Genomic DNA, 17487 nt, shown 5'->3' with positions numbered 1-17487 from the left:
AGAGACCATGAAGGCTTTGGGGTGCCCATTTTGATTTTGGGGAGAAGGCAGCAGGGCATATATGATGGGCAGTGTAGAGAAAGAGGAGGCTGGTGGTCCACAGCCAAACCTGCCTGCCTCCCTCGCAGGGCTGTGGTGAGGGTTTCATGAGTTGACACACACACAGTGCCGAGAACAAAGCCCAGCCACGTGGTGGGTACAGCTGGAGGGCTGCCCCTGCCACTGCCATTCCTGTCATTGCCACTGCTCTCACTGCTGCACAGGTTCAGGGGGCTGAGTTTGGTGGCTTTGGCACTTAACTTACTTGGGAGCCTTGGCCATCAGACTTTTTGAGCTGCAGTTTTTTGCATCTAAAAAGTAAGAATGATAATAGCATCTGATCTGCTACACAAGGCAGTGGAATCATGCCTGTAAATGTGTTCTGGGCTAATTAACATTAATCCCGGTTTTCTGGGGGTTGTGTTCCCATCTGGCGGGACCCCTTGGAGCTCTTGGGAGCTTTTTGTAAGTCCAGCTTGTCTCTCATATGGACTCTTGTTCTGAGATTTCGTGAGCCCCAGAGTCATTTGTCAGTCTAACAAATACTATAGCACAGTAAGCTTCATTTTTATTTGCAAAATGTTTGTTCCTGAAGCATGACAACAATTTCACTTTATATAGCTTGTCCATACTTGCACGGGAAATGAAATACTTATCAACCAAGTTGATTAAGGGGTAAAAATCGTTTTCCTAAGAAACGGTTTACAGGGGATTCATGTTGGAAAAAACTTCATAGCAGAATCTGTTTCACCATCTTTGAAATATAAACAGTATCTTCATTTGTCTATATTTTTCTTATAACACTTTGCTCAACTCCTAATTAAAAATAGCTTTCCCAAAGCCAGAATCCCTCTAAAAAAATCCATTTTCTTTTAAATGAAGGCCAAGTTTTAAACACTCTGCTTTCTCCTTAGCACTGCAAAGAATTCTAATTATGCAGAACATCCATCCAAACCACGCACACACATATCTGTCTGAGATAAGAGTTCGTAGATACTGTGGGAAGAGAAATGGAATATCCCTGATGGTTATAATACATTTCTGCAGTGTTTGTTTGGACAGACAATCAACTGTTAGGTCTCCTGGGTATGAGAGTTAAATAAATCCAGGTCAGAAAGTCAGTGCCCCAAACTTAATTTCTCAGGAAGATAGTCCCTTCTCAAACCATTACTTGCCATTAGGTTTAGCTTTTTTAAAAAGTTTGATTTTTGTTCTTTCAGTTAGTAAAAAATGTTGTCTTTTTACCATTTGTAATTTATAGCATCTTAAACTTTTATAAACGTCTTCATTCAAAGAAACTAAACCCTTGTTCCGTATCTGCGAATACCAAAAACAAATACAAATAAAAATGCAGTTTTATGTCAAAAAAGAGCAAGCTCTTAATTCCACTATCTGGCCCCAATGACATATGATCTCTTAGTTTTATTTCCCATAGACTGTTCTATTTAAGTGTTTTATTACACAGGCTCTTGACTCTTTTTTCCCCTGGAATCCAAGTATATTTTGGTGATGCTTCTTTTCAAAAGATCCAGCACAAATCATCTTACAGATGTTACCTAGCCAGTGTTGTGTTAGAAGATATGCCACTTCTCATATAAATTTAAATCTTACTGAAACTTCTAGATTGAAAGGATTGGCCAAAAGAACTTTGGATTTTTATAGCCGCAGGGCTCCTTTACTTCGCTGGGATACGTGTTTATGTCTTTTTGATTGAAGTGGATGTTGGAAAGGGGTCTAAATGTACTGCTTGATCCTCCTTGTTAATTGTTGAAAAATGAAGTTGGAAACTAGTTTTCAATTCTAGAGGAACTGGGAGATTTTATCCAGTGTCTGAGATTCACCTTAGTTTTTTATATGCTGGAACTTTAGGCTCGAATTTTTCTTTGATTTTTCACATGTATTGAGCATCTTCTGTGTGCCTAGCCGTGTGTAGGGTGTCTAACACATTCTAGCACCTTTAATCTTATAGCAGCACTGGTAGTTAGATAGGACTCAAATACCCGGTTGCTTAGGCTGCGCACCTTCTTCCTTGATCCCTTTCATTGTTCTGTCCTCACCCAGTCCATTTGGTTGTGTTGCTATAGAAACAAATCACACCCTGCCCCAGCTGCCAACTGTGAGCTGCCAGACAGCAGCCGTGGCCTGCTTGCTGGTCTCCCTGGTTCCCTTCCTGTCCCACTATAGGACACCTGAAACTAACACAGTGTTGTCTGTCAATTATATCTCTATAAAACTGGGGGAGGGGAGGAGGAAAGTGAGTGCGGACAGAAATGAGGGTGGAAGTTCCACATTCATGATCAAAGGCCTTGCAGGGAGCTCTGTAGTGGCGCTGTCCAGTATGGTGGCTGTTAGCCGCACATGTTTACTGAGCGCCTGACGTGGCTGGTCCAACCCGAGATGTGTTGTGCACAGTGGATTTCAAAGACTTAGTACAAAGATCAGGGATATGTCATTAATGGTTTTTATGTTGCTTACATGCTGAGATGATGTTTTGGAAATACTGGATTAAATAGAACAGATTTTTAAGGTTAAAAAAGTTTTGTGTATGTATACATATTATGTAGGTTTGTACACAGTAGCCTCGTAGTAGTAGCCATGGTGTGTGTGTATGTTTGTTTTTTTTTTAACTTTTTGAGATAGTTGTAGACTCATATGCTGTTGTAAGAAATAATACAGAGAGATCCCATTTACCCTTTCTCCAATTTACCTTAGTAATAGATCTCAGCTCAAATGTCACCTCCTCCAGGGAGCCTTCCCTGACCACTCTAATGTAGCCTACTTTCCCCACTTTTGTTCACCTGGCCTATTACTCTGTTTAATTTTATTCATAGAATTTGCTTATGTTTGAAATTATCTTTTTTTTTTTTATTATTACTGTTTAATAGCCTTTTGCTCAGTAGAAGGTGAACTAAATAGAGTGGGAACCTTGCCTGTTCTATTCATTGCTTTATCTCCTGTGGGAGAAGAAAAACTTCTAGAGTCTGTGCTCGTTGCCTTTTAGGACCTCTCATTTAATGGGGGCTGGATTGATTCCCTCCCCCCCAGATTTTTATTATGAAAAACTTCAAACATACAGAAAAAAAATTTAAAGAGTTCAGTGAGCATCTGTATCAAATACCTACATCAAACAACATTAACATTTTGCTGCATATGCTATATCAACATATGTGTCTGTTTTTCAATTTTTGCTGAACTGTTTGAAAATATGGTACTGACATAATTCACCTGTGAATACAAAGCAGATCATCATCTTCCTTGATATTTACATCCACAGTATTTACATTCTTCCTCCCCCATGCATTCTTGGAAAATACATTGTCTCCATGTAAAAGTATTTTGTTCTATGTGAAAAGAAGTTCTAGGCTCAGATAATTTTAAACTGTCTTTCCACTTACATTAATATCTTGGTATTTGAAAGATAGGCAGGGTAAGGGCAATGTTCCTATAAGACTGCCTGACAATTTGCTGGACTTGTAACATCTTGTGTGTGTTAAACACTTAGTCATATCCAACTCTTTGTGACCCCATGGACTGTAGCCCACCAGATTGCTCTGTCCATGGGATTTTCCAGGGAAGAATACTGGAGTGTGTAGCCATTTCCTTCTCCAAGGGATCTTCCCGACCCAGGTCTCCTGCATTGCAAGCAGATTCTTTACTGTCTGAGCCATCGGAAGAAGCCATCAGGAAGACTTGTAACATCTTGGTCCTCACCTATTAAATACCCATTTGAGTGAGGAAGCCGTCAAATATTGTGACAACCCAATACGCCCTCCCCTTCTTCCCCGTTTCCAAAAGGCCCTGCAGTGTCTGTGTAGTGAGTCATTGACCTAACTAGTCCCCTCAGGAAAGAGCTGTGGGTTAAAGGAGAAGAAAACTTGGATTCGCAGAATAACTGCACTCACTGTAACAATTCAGTATTGAGGGAATGGAGGTGGTAGAACATATCTGCAGCGCTCTTTTTGTAATAGAAGCATATGTGTTCTAGATTTGTATATATATTTATTCAGTTTATTTAATTGAATAAATGTATCTGTTTATTCGATTCTGCCCCTATACCACCACCACTACTTTGTTCCAGAAAGACTATATGATAATTCTTGATTTATTTAACCACTAAGTATGTCTTCTGTACCGGTCTGAATCAACTAGGGAGTGTTTGTAATTCTTGTGCTTTTCCATACAAAGGGACTTGAAGCAGACCCAGGACCCTCTCAATTGCTTTATTTCTCCCTGTTTAGCTGGAGGTGCCGAAGGGTGTATCTCAGTGCTGCTGCCTGTTCTGCACTGATCTCTACTTTTCACTGTCACCTGTCAAAGTCCATTTGTCAAGCTTATCTCAAATGCCATGTTGGCTGTGGGTCTTCCTTGGAGCCCTGCATCAAGATGTAGTCTAACCCCCCCTAACACATTCTTTCTCGTATCACTGGCCACGGACTGCCTCGTGTTGCATTTGAGTGTATGTTTCCCTTATCTCCTATATATGTTTTCGGTCACCATTCCCTGGGCAACTCCTATGTGATAGGCCTTGTTCAGGATTCTGGAAATGGCGATGACTGTTCCTAGAGAGTCCCATTTTCTTCTTACTTTTCTCTCCTGATAATAGGGTATCCTCTTGTTCCTTTGGATCCCAGGTGGTGCCTGGTAAAATGCCTTTGCAGTGATTTATGTATATTTCTGAACTGGGCCTGGGATCCAGGGAAACAAGCACTTCGAGATGAGATCTGAGTTCAGTCATAGCACGGCCACGGTGCGACCCTGGGTAAATCACTTACCTTCTGTCAGCTCCAGGTTCCTTATCTAGAAAACACTGAAAATAATATCTATCCTACAGGATTGTTGTAAATTTAAAGATGAATTATATGAAGTGCCAGGACTGTTTTCAGCACATAGTAGGTGCTCATTCAGTGGTAGTGATTATAAGGGAAGCTCAGGGCTTCCTTTAGGTCACTTGAATGAACAGTACGATTATTTAGGATCTTAATTGTCTTAAAGGAAGCACTGACTTTGTCTTGGGAGCCTCTCCCAGAAGAAATAAGCCGTGGGGATGGTCTGGCCCATCACTGATTAACTGTTCCCTTTTTAGAGTCAGTGATCTGAGTCTCTGTTTTTGAACTACTTATATAATATATACCACCTGTTATTTGTGTATTTTTAGCAGTGGGAGCCGAGTAATCCCAATCCTGTCTGTAAAAGAGCAAACTGTTTACCAGAAACAGAGGGTTTTTTTTTTTCTTAACACTGACTCACACTGACTCATCCATCTCATTTTCCTTCCCTCCCCTCATAACAACCTTGCAAGGGAGAGAATTTTGGGGGAATTTAGTTGGCTTACCTTTTTTTCTTTTTCTTTTTTACTTTCCAAAGATGAAAGCTTGAAGGTGTCACATGATTAATTCCATCTCAGGAAAGGCTAAGGTCTATACTGCCCTGGGGTGGCCAGAATGACCAGTGCCATGTAGCCAAACATCTCACGTAAAACCTTGTCTAGACAAACCAATTCTGTTGGCTGAGAGATTGGACGAGAGCCTGAAACGTACACATTAATCGACTTAACACATGTTGTCAACTCAACTTCATCTCTTTTTGAACCTAGAAAATTTCTTCTGAGCTAGGAAACCTGAGAAGAATTATTAATAGAACCAGAGCCTGTGATGCCTAAACATTCAGATTTGAGATGACAGACACAGAATTCAAGCAGCAGCACATTAGAGTCAATAAAATGGGGAAGGAAGGTTCTAGATCAGAATGACTAATATCCTTATGCCTTCATTTGACATTTGTTGTGTGAATATTGACTGATCATCCGTGATGTGCCAGGTGCTTGGGCTACAACAGTGAATAAGAAGACGATACCTGCTGTCATGGATCTTCCCTTCTGATGTGTGTTCCTAATAAATGCTGTGGTGGTAGGAATATAGGATGCTGAGGAAGCGGAGAAGTGCCTTGGCCTGCACGTGTGAGCACGTGGGCGTCCATGAGGATGAGGGGAGGAAGGAAGGCTTCCTGGAGGAAAAGGCACCCAAACTGAGACAGGCTAGACGAGGAAAGGTGTAACTAGAAGGAAGGCAGTAGGATGGGGCCAGATGGCAGCGGAGATGCCAGATAGACAGGGCCATGGGCGTGAAGGCCTCAAGGTGGGAAAGAGCTTGCCTTTGGAGGAAGCAAAGCAAGTTCCAGTGTCAACAAAAGACAGCTGAGTGAGGGTGAAGTTTGGCACAAGCTAACTTTGGATAACCTGACAGGAGCATTGTGGATCTGTTTATTGTCTCAGACTGTCAAGAATCTGCCTGTAGTGCAGGAGACCTGGGTTTGATCCCTGGGTCAGGAAGATCCCCTGGAGAAGGATACAGCTACCCACTCCAGTATTCTTGCCTGGAGAACTCCATGGACAGAGAAGCCTTGAGGGCTATAGTCCATGGTGTCACAAAGAGTCAGACCCGACTGAGCGACTAACACCTTATTAATTAAAAACAATTTTTTTTTAACTGGGGTAAATTTTACATACAGTGAAATGTATATGACAAGTACATATATTTATCCTTGTAACCAATGCTCCATTTTTTTTTTTCTCTTGGCCACACTGCACAGCATGCTGGAAATCCCTGACCAGGGATCGATCCCAGGCCCCCTGCAGTGGAAGTGCAGAATCTTAACCATTGGACCACTAGAGCTTTATTTTTTAATTTGTTTTTTAAATGTTACATTAGCTGCACATGTTGCAAATCTCCTTTGGAGGAGGGAGTGGTTATTTTGAGATGTACTTCTGACATAACAAAGGTCCGTCTAGTCAAGGCTATGGTTTTTCCAGTGGTCATGTATGGATGTGAGAGTTGGACTGTGAAGAAAGCTGAGTGCTGAAGAATTGATGCTTTTGAACTGTGGTGTTGGAGAAGACTCTTGAGAGTCCCTTGGACTGCAAGGAGATCCAACCAGTCCATCCTAAAGATCAGTCCTGGGTGTTCCTTGGAAGGAATGATGCTGAAGCTGAAACTCCAATACTTTGGCCACCTCATGCGAAGAGTTGACTCACTGGAAAAGACCCTGATATTGGGAGGGATTAGGGGCAGGAGAAGAAGGGGACGACAGAGGATGAGATGGCTGGATGGCATCACCGACTCAGTGGACGTGAGTTTGGGTAAATTCCGGGAGTTGGTGATGGACAGGGAGGCCTGGCGTGCTGCGATTCATGGGGTTGCAAAGAGTTGGACACAACTGAGCGACTGAACTGAGTCTGAACTGAGTCTGACATAACTTCACAGGTAAGCCTGCTCAGGATGGGGGGAAATGGAATATGAGATGAGAAAGCCAGTGTGCATACTCAGTCGTGTCCAACTCTTCTGACCCCATAGACTATGGCCAGCCAGGCTTCTCTGTCCATAGGATTTTCCAGTCAAGAATACTGGAGCAGATTGCCATTTCCTACTCCAGGGACTCTTCCCAGCCCAGGGATCAAATGCCATTTCCTACCGCTGGGCATGTTTGCAACCCAGGGATTGAACCTGCATCTCTTGAGTCTGCTGCATTGACAGGCAGATTCTTTATCAACTGTACCACCTGAGAAGCCAGAGGAAAGCAACAAAGGGAAGATGGCATCCATTCTTTTTTTTTTTGGCCATGAGGCATGCAGTATCTTAATTCCCCAACTAAGGATCGAAGCCATGCCCCCTGCAGTGGAAGCGAGAAGTCTTAACCACCATGGAAGTCCCAAGGGATGGGTTTTGAGCAGGACCCAGACTTGATGCTCACTGCTTGCTAACTTAGAATGCCCTGAGGCTGGGGAGGGGCACCAGCAGGACAGGACTGGAATGGGTAGTGGTCTGCTGGTGGGTGGAGAAAGCTCCAAGATCGTCGTTTTCCTGAGACGTTTTTAGCAGAGGACAAACCCCTACGTGCTTTGTAGGATCTGGAGCATCTACACAGAACACAGAAGATTGTGGTTTTCCAAGGTCTCCCTGGAAGGAGTCCCAGGCCACCTACATTTTGAAGAAAGCCTCCTGAAAGCATGCCCGGCTTTCCAGGCAGTGTTTCTCCCAACTTCATTGATGAAACGCAGGAAAACAGTCACCTTATTGATTTTTTTTTGTTTGTTACCTACCATACACGTGACATTTTCCTTTTCTAGAAGTCGGGTATTAAAAATATTGTTACAGTTTGGGGTTTTAGGGATTTACTGAAGCTTTTATCATTTAAATGTTCTGACTATTTCAATATCTGGGTTTTTGACATAGTGCCAGAAATCACTGAACGTGTTACTATGCTCTGGCTAGGGTTTCCAGGACTATGTTAAACAGACATGGCAGGAGTGGGGCATCCTTGTTTTGTTCCTGATCTTAGAGGAAAAGCTTTCAGGTTTTCACTGTTGAGTATGATGTTAGCTGTGTGTGGGCTTGTCATATGTGGCCTTTATTATGTTGAGTTACATTTCTTGTATACATTATTTGTTGAGCGTTTTTATCATGAAAGGATGGTGATTTTTCTGAATCTACTGAAATGATCATATGATTTTTATCCTTCATTTCTGTTAATGTAGTATGTTGCATTTATTGATTTGCCTATGTTAAGCCATTCTTGCATCCAGGGGTAAATTAAATTTGATTTCAGTGTATGATCTTTTAATGTGCTCTTGAATTCAGTATTATAGTTTTTTTTTAAGTCCATTTAAAAAAATTTTTTTATTTATTTACTTTTGGCTGTGCTGGGTGTTGCTGCATGTGGGCTTGCTGTGGTGTGCTGGCCTCTCATTGAGGTGGCTTCTCTGGTGGTGCATGGGCCCCAGGGCTCATGGGCTTCAGTAGCTTCAGCTTGGGGACTTAGTTGCCCTGAGGTGTGTGGGATCTTAGTTCCCTGACCGGGGATCGAACCCACATTCCCTGCCTTGCAGAGAGGATTCTTAACCACTGGACTACTAAGGAAGTCCTATGCTTAAAATTTTGATGGCTATTTCCATTTTCATCCTTGGAAGTTTTCACTAGTTTCCACTCTAAACTACAGACTGAACTGGCTTTCTTTTGACTTACAAGATACAGAGTTCCTTATAACCAGATAGTCTATGAATGTCACAAAGCATTAAAGCAGGTGGAAAACCAAGTCCAAATGGCTAGAGTATATAAGTTCAAGATTTACCAAGGAATACATGTATCGAGAGGTTTTGATAATCTCCTTTTATTTTTCCATTAAAAATTAACATGTTCGTCAATATCCAAGATATTCCTGTAGCTATTCTATAAAATGCTAAAAGGTAAATGAACATCCCTTTCTTTTCTCCTTTCCACGTTATGTTTTCTCAGTGTTGTATCCTCTTATCACTCTACTTCTTATCTTTTCAAAAATATGTTTATTTATTTGAGTAGACAATACCATTTTATAGTACAAAACTCACAAGTTATTCCAAGACATGTGGTGGGAATTCTGCTTCCAGTCGTGGCAGTCTAGGTCATTTGAATCAACCATGCTGATGACAGCTTAGAAAGCTGGACAAGACGTAAAAACATTTTCTCAAAAGCTTCAGTGAGTTTGCAAGATATTGAAGGATTCCCATCCCAACATCTGGAAGAATGAAAAAATCAAGACAGGTAAGCCTTGCTAGCAAAATCATTTTTGCCCTGAAAACATTTGCTTATCCTAAGAAAGCATCGGTGAGGTTAAGCAGTGCTTTTGGCAGACTCACCCATGAGGGCAGAGTTTATAGTTTGTTGACTGTCAAGGATAGAGACTCGAATAAATCACACCCCCAGTTTGAATGGAACCCCTAAAACATAAAGGGGATCTTGAACATAGCCTTACCACTAAGCTTCCAGGTCCAGGGAAGCTTTATCTTGATTGTCCTAAGCTAATAGCATCATTGGACAACTGATAGAAGCAAGTGACAAAATCCTCTCTAGGGGAAGATGTTAGCATCCTGAGCATCGGAATAATTGTCCTCTCAATAATTTTTTTATATAATGAGCAGCACATAAGGAAAAAATGATTCACAAGGAAAATAGGACACCCATGAAAAGAACTAGAACACGAAAACAATAAAAATATTGTCAAAACCGTGAGATATTGGAGTATCAGACACAGACTCCAGAACAACCACATTCACTATCTAAAAAGAAACAGAAGCCAAGAGTGAAAATGTCAGTTAGTAACTGGACACTGTTAAAAATAACAAGAGATTTGAAAAGAAGAACCAAATAGACATTCTAGAACTGAAGAATGTAATAACTGAAAACAAGAACACAGTGGATTTAAAAGCAGATTGCGTAGGTAAAGAGAGAGTTAATGAACTAAGAGATAGATGAGAAGACAGTGATCCAGAATGAACCATGATGAGACAAAAATATAAAAAATACAGAAAAGATGGTAAGATAATTTAAAAGGATACAGTGAGAAGGTCTAATATACATTTACAGTTGACACTTGAATAACACAGGGGTTTAATCTGTGTATAACTTATAGTCACCCCTCTGTATCTGTGGCAACCCCACGTCTGTGGAATCAACCAACCATAGACTGTGTAATACTGTAGTATTTACTATTGAAAAATATTCACACGTAAGTGGACCTGCACAGTGCAAACCCTTGTCATTCAAAGGTCAACTGTAATTGGAATCCGAGAAGGAGAAGAACAAAAATGGTACAGTGGTAATACTTGAAGAGATCATTGCTAAGCATTTCCCAAAACTATTAAAAGAGGTGAATCACAGATTCAAAAGTATATAACCTTAAATGCATATATTAGGGAAGAAGAAAGGCTAAAAACTGAGCAAATGTTTATCTTAAGTCAGAAAAAGCAAAACAAAATCAAGAAAATAAGGGGAAAGAAAGAATAAGGAGAAGAGGAGGAATGAAGTATAAAGCAAATGTATAATAGAGAATACCAATGAAAGCAAAGCTTGGTTCTTGGAAAAGACTGATGAAAATTACATACTTCAGCAACGTTGATCAAGAAAAGGAAAAAAGGGTACAGATAACCAGTCAGGAGTGAAAAGGGGGATCACACAGTTATGAACAGGATAAGATATAATGAGCAACTTTATGTCAAAAATTTTAGAAATTTAGGTGAATAAATTTATGAGTAATATAACTGTTAATAAAAATTAAATCACCAATTAAAAACCTTTCCACAAGGAAAATCGCAGTCCTATATGCCTTTACTGGGAAGTTATATCAAACATTTAAGAGAGAAAGAATTAATATTACACAAACTTTTCCTGAGAGTAGAAAAAGGGGTTAGTAAAACTAAGAAACCTGATAATGACATTATGAGAAAAGAAAAATCACAGGCCATTTTACTCATGGATATTTGCTAAGCTAAATATTAGCAAAGCAAAATCCAGTATTTCACTTACTACAGTGGTATAAGAAACTAACCAAAATGCTGTGGCTTAAAACGGCCATTTTACTACGATAGGGATTCTGTGAGTCAGGAATCTGGACAGGGCAAAATGGTGATGGCTTACCTCTGCTCCGTGTTGTCTGGGCCGCGTGTTTGGAAGTCTCAAAGAGAATCTTGGAATCATCTGGAGGCATTTTCATTTGCAGGTCCTGCAGCTGATGCTGTCTGTCATAAAGACCCTCAGCTGGCTGTTGTGTAGAAACTCAGCTCATCTCAACCGGAGTGCCTGCATGTGACCTCTCCCTGTGGTCTGTCGGAATGGGGTAGTTCAAGCTTTCTTACCGCATGGCAGCTCGGTTTCAAGTGCAGGGTCCTAAGAGAGCAAATTGGAAGTGCTTAGCATTTTTATTATCTAGTCTTGAAATTCACGTACTGCCACACCCATAGTGCTGTCTTGGTTGAAAATATTGCAAATGTCCCATCCTGATTCCAGGGAAAGGATCATAGAACCTACCACCCGAAGGGAGGGGTGTCAAGGTCACATTGTAAAAGCATGTGGGATGGGATTATATTGTTGAGGCCATCTTTGGAAAAATACAGTTTGCTCTATATGTGAAGTTAAAGTCTCTCAGTCATGTCCAGCTCTTTGTGACCCCATGGATATTCAGTCCATAGAATTCTCCAGGCCAGAATACTGGAGTGTGTAGCTATTCCCTTCTCCGAGGGATATCCCAAACCCAGGAATCAAACCCAGGTCTCCCTCATTGCAGGCAGATTCTTTACCAGCTGAGCCACCAGGGAAGCCCAGTATATGAAAGGGATAAGACCAAGTTGGGTTTATTTCAGAAATGCAAGATTCATTTCACATGAAGGACTCAGTATAATTTGCTGACACATTAAAAGGGGAAAACGATGATGGTATGATAAAATTTGGCATCAATTCCTGATTAAAACAGCAACAACGATAACTTTTAGCCACCTAGGAATAAATGGGAGCTTTCTTAATATGGTGAAGATATAAGTATAAAACAGGTATAGCAGATATGCTGCTGCTGCTGCTAGGTCGCTTCAGTCGTGTCCGACTCTGTGAGACCCCATAGACGGCAGCCCACCAGGCTCCCCTGTCCCTGGGATTCTCCAGGCAAGAACACTGGATTGAGTTGCCATTTCCTTCTCCAGTGCATAAAAATGAAAAGTGAAAGTGAAGTCGCTCATTCGTTTCCAACTCATAGCGACCCCATGGACTGCAGCCTAGCAGGCTCCTCCGTCCCTGGGATTTTCCAGGCAAGAGTACTGGAGTGGGGTGCCATTGCCTTCTCCGGCAGGTATCATGCTGAATGGTAAATTTTCACTTTGAGTTCAGAAATCAGAGTTGCCCATTCTCATCATGTCTATTCAACAATTGTTGGAAGTTCTAGCAAGTGCAATGAGGAAAGAAAGATGAAATGTGTAAGTATTAGGAAGAATTAATAACTTATTGTTTATAGATGATATGATTGTTTATATAGAAACCACAGAAGAATTCTATATAAACATTACTGTATTAAAGTTGAAAGTTTTGCAAGTTTGCTCAATACTAAATCAATATACAAAATCAGTTGTATTTTTTATACACCAGCTGTAAATAGAAAATTGAAATTCTAAGCCACAAAATCCACTCTAGCTGGTTTAAGCAGAAGTAGTTTACAGTTTCCAGGAAGTTGATAAGTGTGGACTTTAATGTTACACAGATGGAAATAAAGCAGTCAGGGGCAGTGTTTCCATAGAAATGCCCAGTCACACTATTGGAGAAGGAAATAGCAACCCACTCCAGTGTTCTTGCCTGGAGAATCCCAGGGACGGGGGAGCCATCTATGGGGTGCCATAGGGCTGCCATCTATGGGGTCGCACAGAGTCGGACACGGCTGAAGCGACTTAGCAGCAGCAGCAGCAGCCCAGTCACACTAAGGAGGACTGTTTTAGAGAATACACCATTGCTGCCTTGACTCAGTTATTCAGCACAAGTGGTATTAGATGCTGGACATCAGAAACTCTGCCCCGTAACAGCTCTATAACCTGGGTTCATAATTTTATTTAAGGTCTTCGGTGCAGTTAAATGTACTTTCATGACCTTTATATTCCTCATGCCCATCATTGGCCTACAGCACCAATACCTGAGTTTGAAACAGCTTTGCCTTCAGTATGTACTTTACTTGGGATGGCCATAGGTGATGACTTTTACAGCCCTTTCAGCATTACATGCCATTGGCTACCAGCATCCCATCCTCTAATGACGAGTGGGCAAACTCTGGCCTGCAGGTCAAATCTAACCTGCTATTTGTCTTGGTAAGTAAGCTATTATTGAAATACAACCATGCTCATTGGTTTACACATGGTCTTTGGCTGCTTTTGCACTGTGACAGTTGAGTAGTTGCAACAGAAGTTACTTGCTGTGCAAGTTTTTTAAGACTATTGGTTACTTGTTCAGGGAGACACACTCTGTGCAAAATGGTTCTTAGAGACCGAGACAGAGCTGCAACATTCCTTCTGGGCCTCTTGAAGCTCCCTAAGTTACATGATGTCCTCATCAGGGTTCCCTTGAGACATTAGCCCCTTCAGTCAAAAGCTTCACCTGGAGTGTCAGCGTTGATCAGTACATTCAGCGCTGCAAGCCTGTCTTGATTGCTAGAGTCCAAAGAAACTATGGGTTTCCCAGGTGGCTCAGTGGTAAAGCATCCACCTACCAGTGCAAGAGACGTGGGTTTGATCCCTGGGTCAGAAAAATCCCCTGGAGAAGGAAATGGCAACCTATTCCAGAGTTGACCCAACTTAGCAACTAAGACAGGAACAACAAAGAAACTATGGGTTCTATTTCTATAATTAAAAGGTTTTATTTTATTTTTGCCTTTGCTCTGTTAAAGTGTCCCTTTTAGCCCTCAGCTTCAGATAGAACAGTGTCTTCAGCTCATAGAGGGTTCCATTGTTAGAAGTCTGAGAAACGCTCTGTGATAACGTATGGATAATCTTGTTATATGGCCAGAAACTAATGGATGCTGAAGAGTCCTTGGAAGATCAGTCTTTCCTGTAGCTTAAGGCCATTAAGTCAGAATCATTCTTGCTGAATTTGTAAAAATGGAGTTAGCAGTTGGTGCATAAGAATTGTAGGGATCATAAACTTTGTTCTTCTCCTCTTTGACCACATGTAATATGTTTAGTCCACTTTGAAGTCTTCTGATCTTGAAAAATGAAAATGTTAGTCACTCAGTTGTGTCTGACTCTTGGCGACCTCATGGACTGTGGCCCACCAGGCTCCTCTGTCCATGGAATTCTGCAAGCAAGAATACTGGATTGGGTTGCCATTCCCTTCTCCAGGAATTTTCCCAACCCAGGGATCTAACCCAGGTCTCCTGCATTGCAGGCAGATTCTTTACCATCTGAGCCACCAGGGAAGCACAAAGCAGAAGCCTGGTTCTCCTGTCATGGGATCCATGGGGTAGAGAAGTCTCAGTGTATTTGTCCTCTCTAATTTTTCTTTCTCGGGTTCACACTATTTATGGGCTTTTGGTCAGCTTGCGCTAGTTTCTCTCATAGAAGCATCCTGTCTGCTTTTGTTCTCTTTCGAATTTGTTGCCTTTAAATTTATCTTCAAGTATATCATCTTTCTGTTTTCCTAAATGGAACTTTAAAAACTTCAACCTAAGTATTTGCAGAGTCTTCTTATCTCTCAGCCAACAGCCTTTGTCCTCCCATGGCGGAGGGAGGATCCCTTTGATCTTTTGCCAGTCTGCTCTCTTTAAAGACTGCACTGGTTCAGGCCTGGAATTTTTTCCTGGCGAAGAATTTTCATCTTTGGACGCATTAGCCTCTTTGCAGCCTTCTAATAAACAGTCTCTCTTATAAAGCATAACGGTGGTGCACATTAGTTTGAAGCTACCTTTAGGTCTATGGGCTATCAGCCTTGTCCTTGATCTAATCTTCCGTTGTACTGGAATCCACTGGATGTATAAGTATCACGGAGTTGCCGAGATCAATACAGTCCGTCATGGGAAATGAGAAGAAGGCTCCAGGGTCCTTCCTCTGTGATTGATTGTCTTATCAAAGCTTTTGAGGCGGAGCTCTGTCTAAGGAGCTCCGAGGCTGCTCAGGGCACTTCCAATCTTACAGGCCCTGCCTCACACTGTCGTCTCTGTCTCAGTTTTCCAAAATCCTCCTTTTTCTTCACTTATTTTGTTTTCCTTTCGAGGACCTGCTTCCCTCCATCCTGTCTCCTTTTCCTTTCTCTCTCCTTATGCTTGTAGGTCATTCCAGTCATTCAAGTGGCCTGGGTCACGGCTGAGGGACCTGGGCAGAGCTTGAAGACTCCCCCCCACCTTCCTGTGCAGCTTCAGTGCTCCTCTCCTTGCTCCTTCTATAGGTCTTGGTCCAGCTGGTTTTCTTGTACATCTCCCACATGTAGGAACGATCCTCTGTGCCAGGCCCAGGCTGGTGGTTCACCTTCTGGGCCAGGTCAGGGGGGTAGAGGTTGGGAACAGGGCCCTGATGGAGCGTGGCTCATGTCTCTCTCCATTATTTTAATGGCCAGTGTGTTTGATATTTTGACTGTTTCCATTTTTTTCACCGTTATAAATAACTACCAACATCTCTCTTACAAGTTAAGAGTGTATGCCTAATTGTAGCAGTTGGTGTGTATTGACCAAAGGAACTTAAAAATAACTTTCTATATGTTTTCCTTTTATAGAAATAATACTGTATTTTTGTTACAAAAAGAATGCTTTGCCAGAAAAAATTTTAAATACCAATGAGCTGAAAGAAGAAAATGAAGTTACCTGCGGTATTACTGATAGTTTCATTCATTTTTAATGCAAAATACTATTTTCTGTTTAACAAACATGAGCCCCTTTATATACATACATAAACATTAAATGGGGCTTCCCTGATGACTCGGATGGTAAAGAATCTGTCTCCAATGCAGGTAGACCCGGGTTCGATCCCTGAGCTGGGAAGATCCCCTGGAGAGGGAAACCGCAACCCACTCCAGTATTCTGGCCTGGAGAACTCCATGGCCAAGTTCTCCTCCATGGAGGAGCCTGGCAGGCCACAGTTTATGGGGTCGCAAAGAGTCAGACACGACTGAGCGACTAACACTTAAACATTAAATGAGACATTTCATGTTATTAGAAATGCTTCTATAGCATCACTTACGACTGCTTAATATTTCATTCTATAAATGTACCGAGGTTTACTTAGCTACTCCCTCATATGGACTTTTAGGTTTGCTTTCAGGTTTTCACTGTCCTCAGCCGTGCTGGAGTGAACAACCTTGAGTCACGTCTTTACACACATCCATAATGTCTTCTCTAAGCAAATTTTTAGAAATCAAATGGCTGGGTTGAAGGGCATGTATGTGTTTTTAAATTAGTAAACTTTATTTTTTAGACCAGTTTTAGGTTCAAGCAAAATTGAGCCAAAAGTACAGTTTCCATGTCCACAACCCGCACCCCCCAACCTGTGCATGTATAATTTTAAGGATTTCTGCATATGTTGCCAAATTGCCTTTTAGGACTATTGTACCAGTTTCCCTCCTTACCTACATGTTCCCAGAGCCCCACGACACTGAGTATTATCGTTAAAAAGAAATCTTTGATACGGCACATTTAAAGCAGAATACCTTTTCCTGTCATCATAAGATTCAATTTTTTTTCTTCTAAAATATATATTTACATTATTTATAACATTACTATTTATTACAGTTCCTTTGCCAGTTTAACAAAAATATAAAGTAATACATGTACATAAAAATAAACACCCAGATAGGATAGACAGATGCAGAGGTGTCTGGGAGGAAGGGTTCAGGATATTTGGTTCACCGTATTGATTTAAGTGGCCAGTGTCCTAACCCACTCACTCGTATCCTTTCATTTCCCTCTGTGCAGAATGAAATTATCATGCCTCCACATTACTCTACCTGCTGTTCTCCCCTCGGCCTCCCCACATTCAAATGAGATAGACACTGTTATGTTCTTCCTTTTACAAATGAGATGACAGAATTCAGAGAGCTGAAGTGATTTGCCTGAGGTCACACAGCTAGGAAGTGGACGAGGGAGCCAGGATTTTCCTTTAAGTCCATATGATTTCAACACCTATACTTA

At 41.4% G+C, this 17487-nt stretch overlaps 1 protein-coding gene and 1 long non-coding RNA gene across 2 annotated transcripts in view; one reads left to right on the top strand and one right to left on the bottom strand.

The window, feature by feature from the left end:
• PKIG (cAMP-dependent protein kinase inhibitor gamma) overlaps positions 1 to 17487 on the top strand; it is a 79987-nt gene that overhangs the window by 12442 nt on the left and 50058 nt on the right. The gene's annotated exons all lie outside the window — the stretch shown is intronic.
• LOC123329155 lies at positions 9357 to 11930 on the bottom strand. The gene is made up of 2 exons (XR_006544353.1): positions 11484 to 11930; positions 9357 to 9585 (listed from the first exon to the last, which is right to left on the bottom strand). It is a non-coding gene; the product is annotated as an uncharacterized LOC123329155 (long non-coding RNA).

This window comes from Bubalus bubalis, chromosome 14 (genome assembly GCF_019923935.1).
Source record: "Bubalus bubalis isolate 160015118507 breed Murrah chromosome 14, NDDB_SH_1, whole genome shotgun sequence".
In the NCBI taxonomy this organism is placed as follows: Eukaryota; Metazoa; Chordata; class Mammalia; order Artiodactyla; family Bovidae; genus Bubalus; species Bubalus bubalis.
The sequence above is the reverse complement of the archived record's forward strand: the minus strand, read 5'-3'. Positions and strand labels throughout refer to the sequence as shown.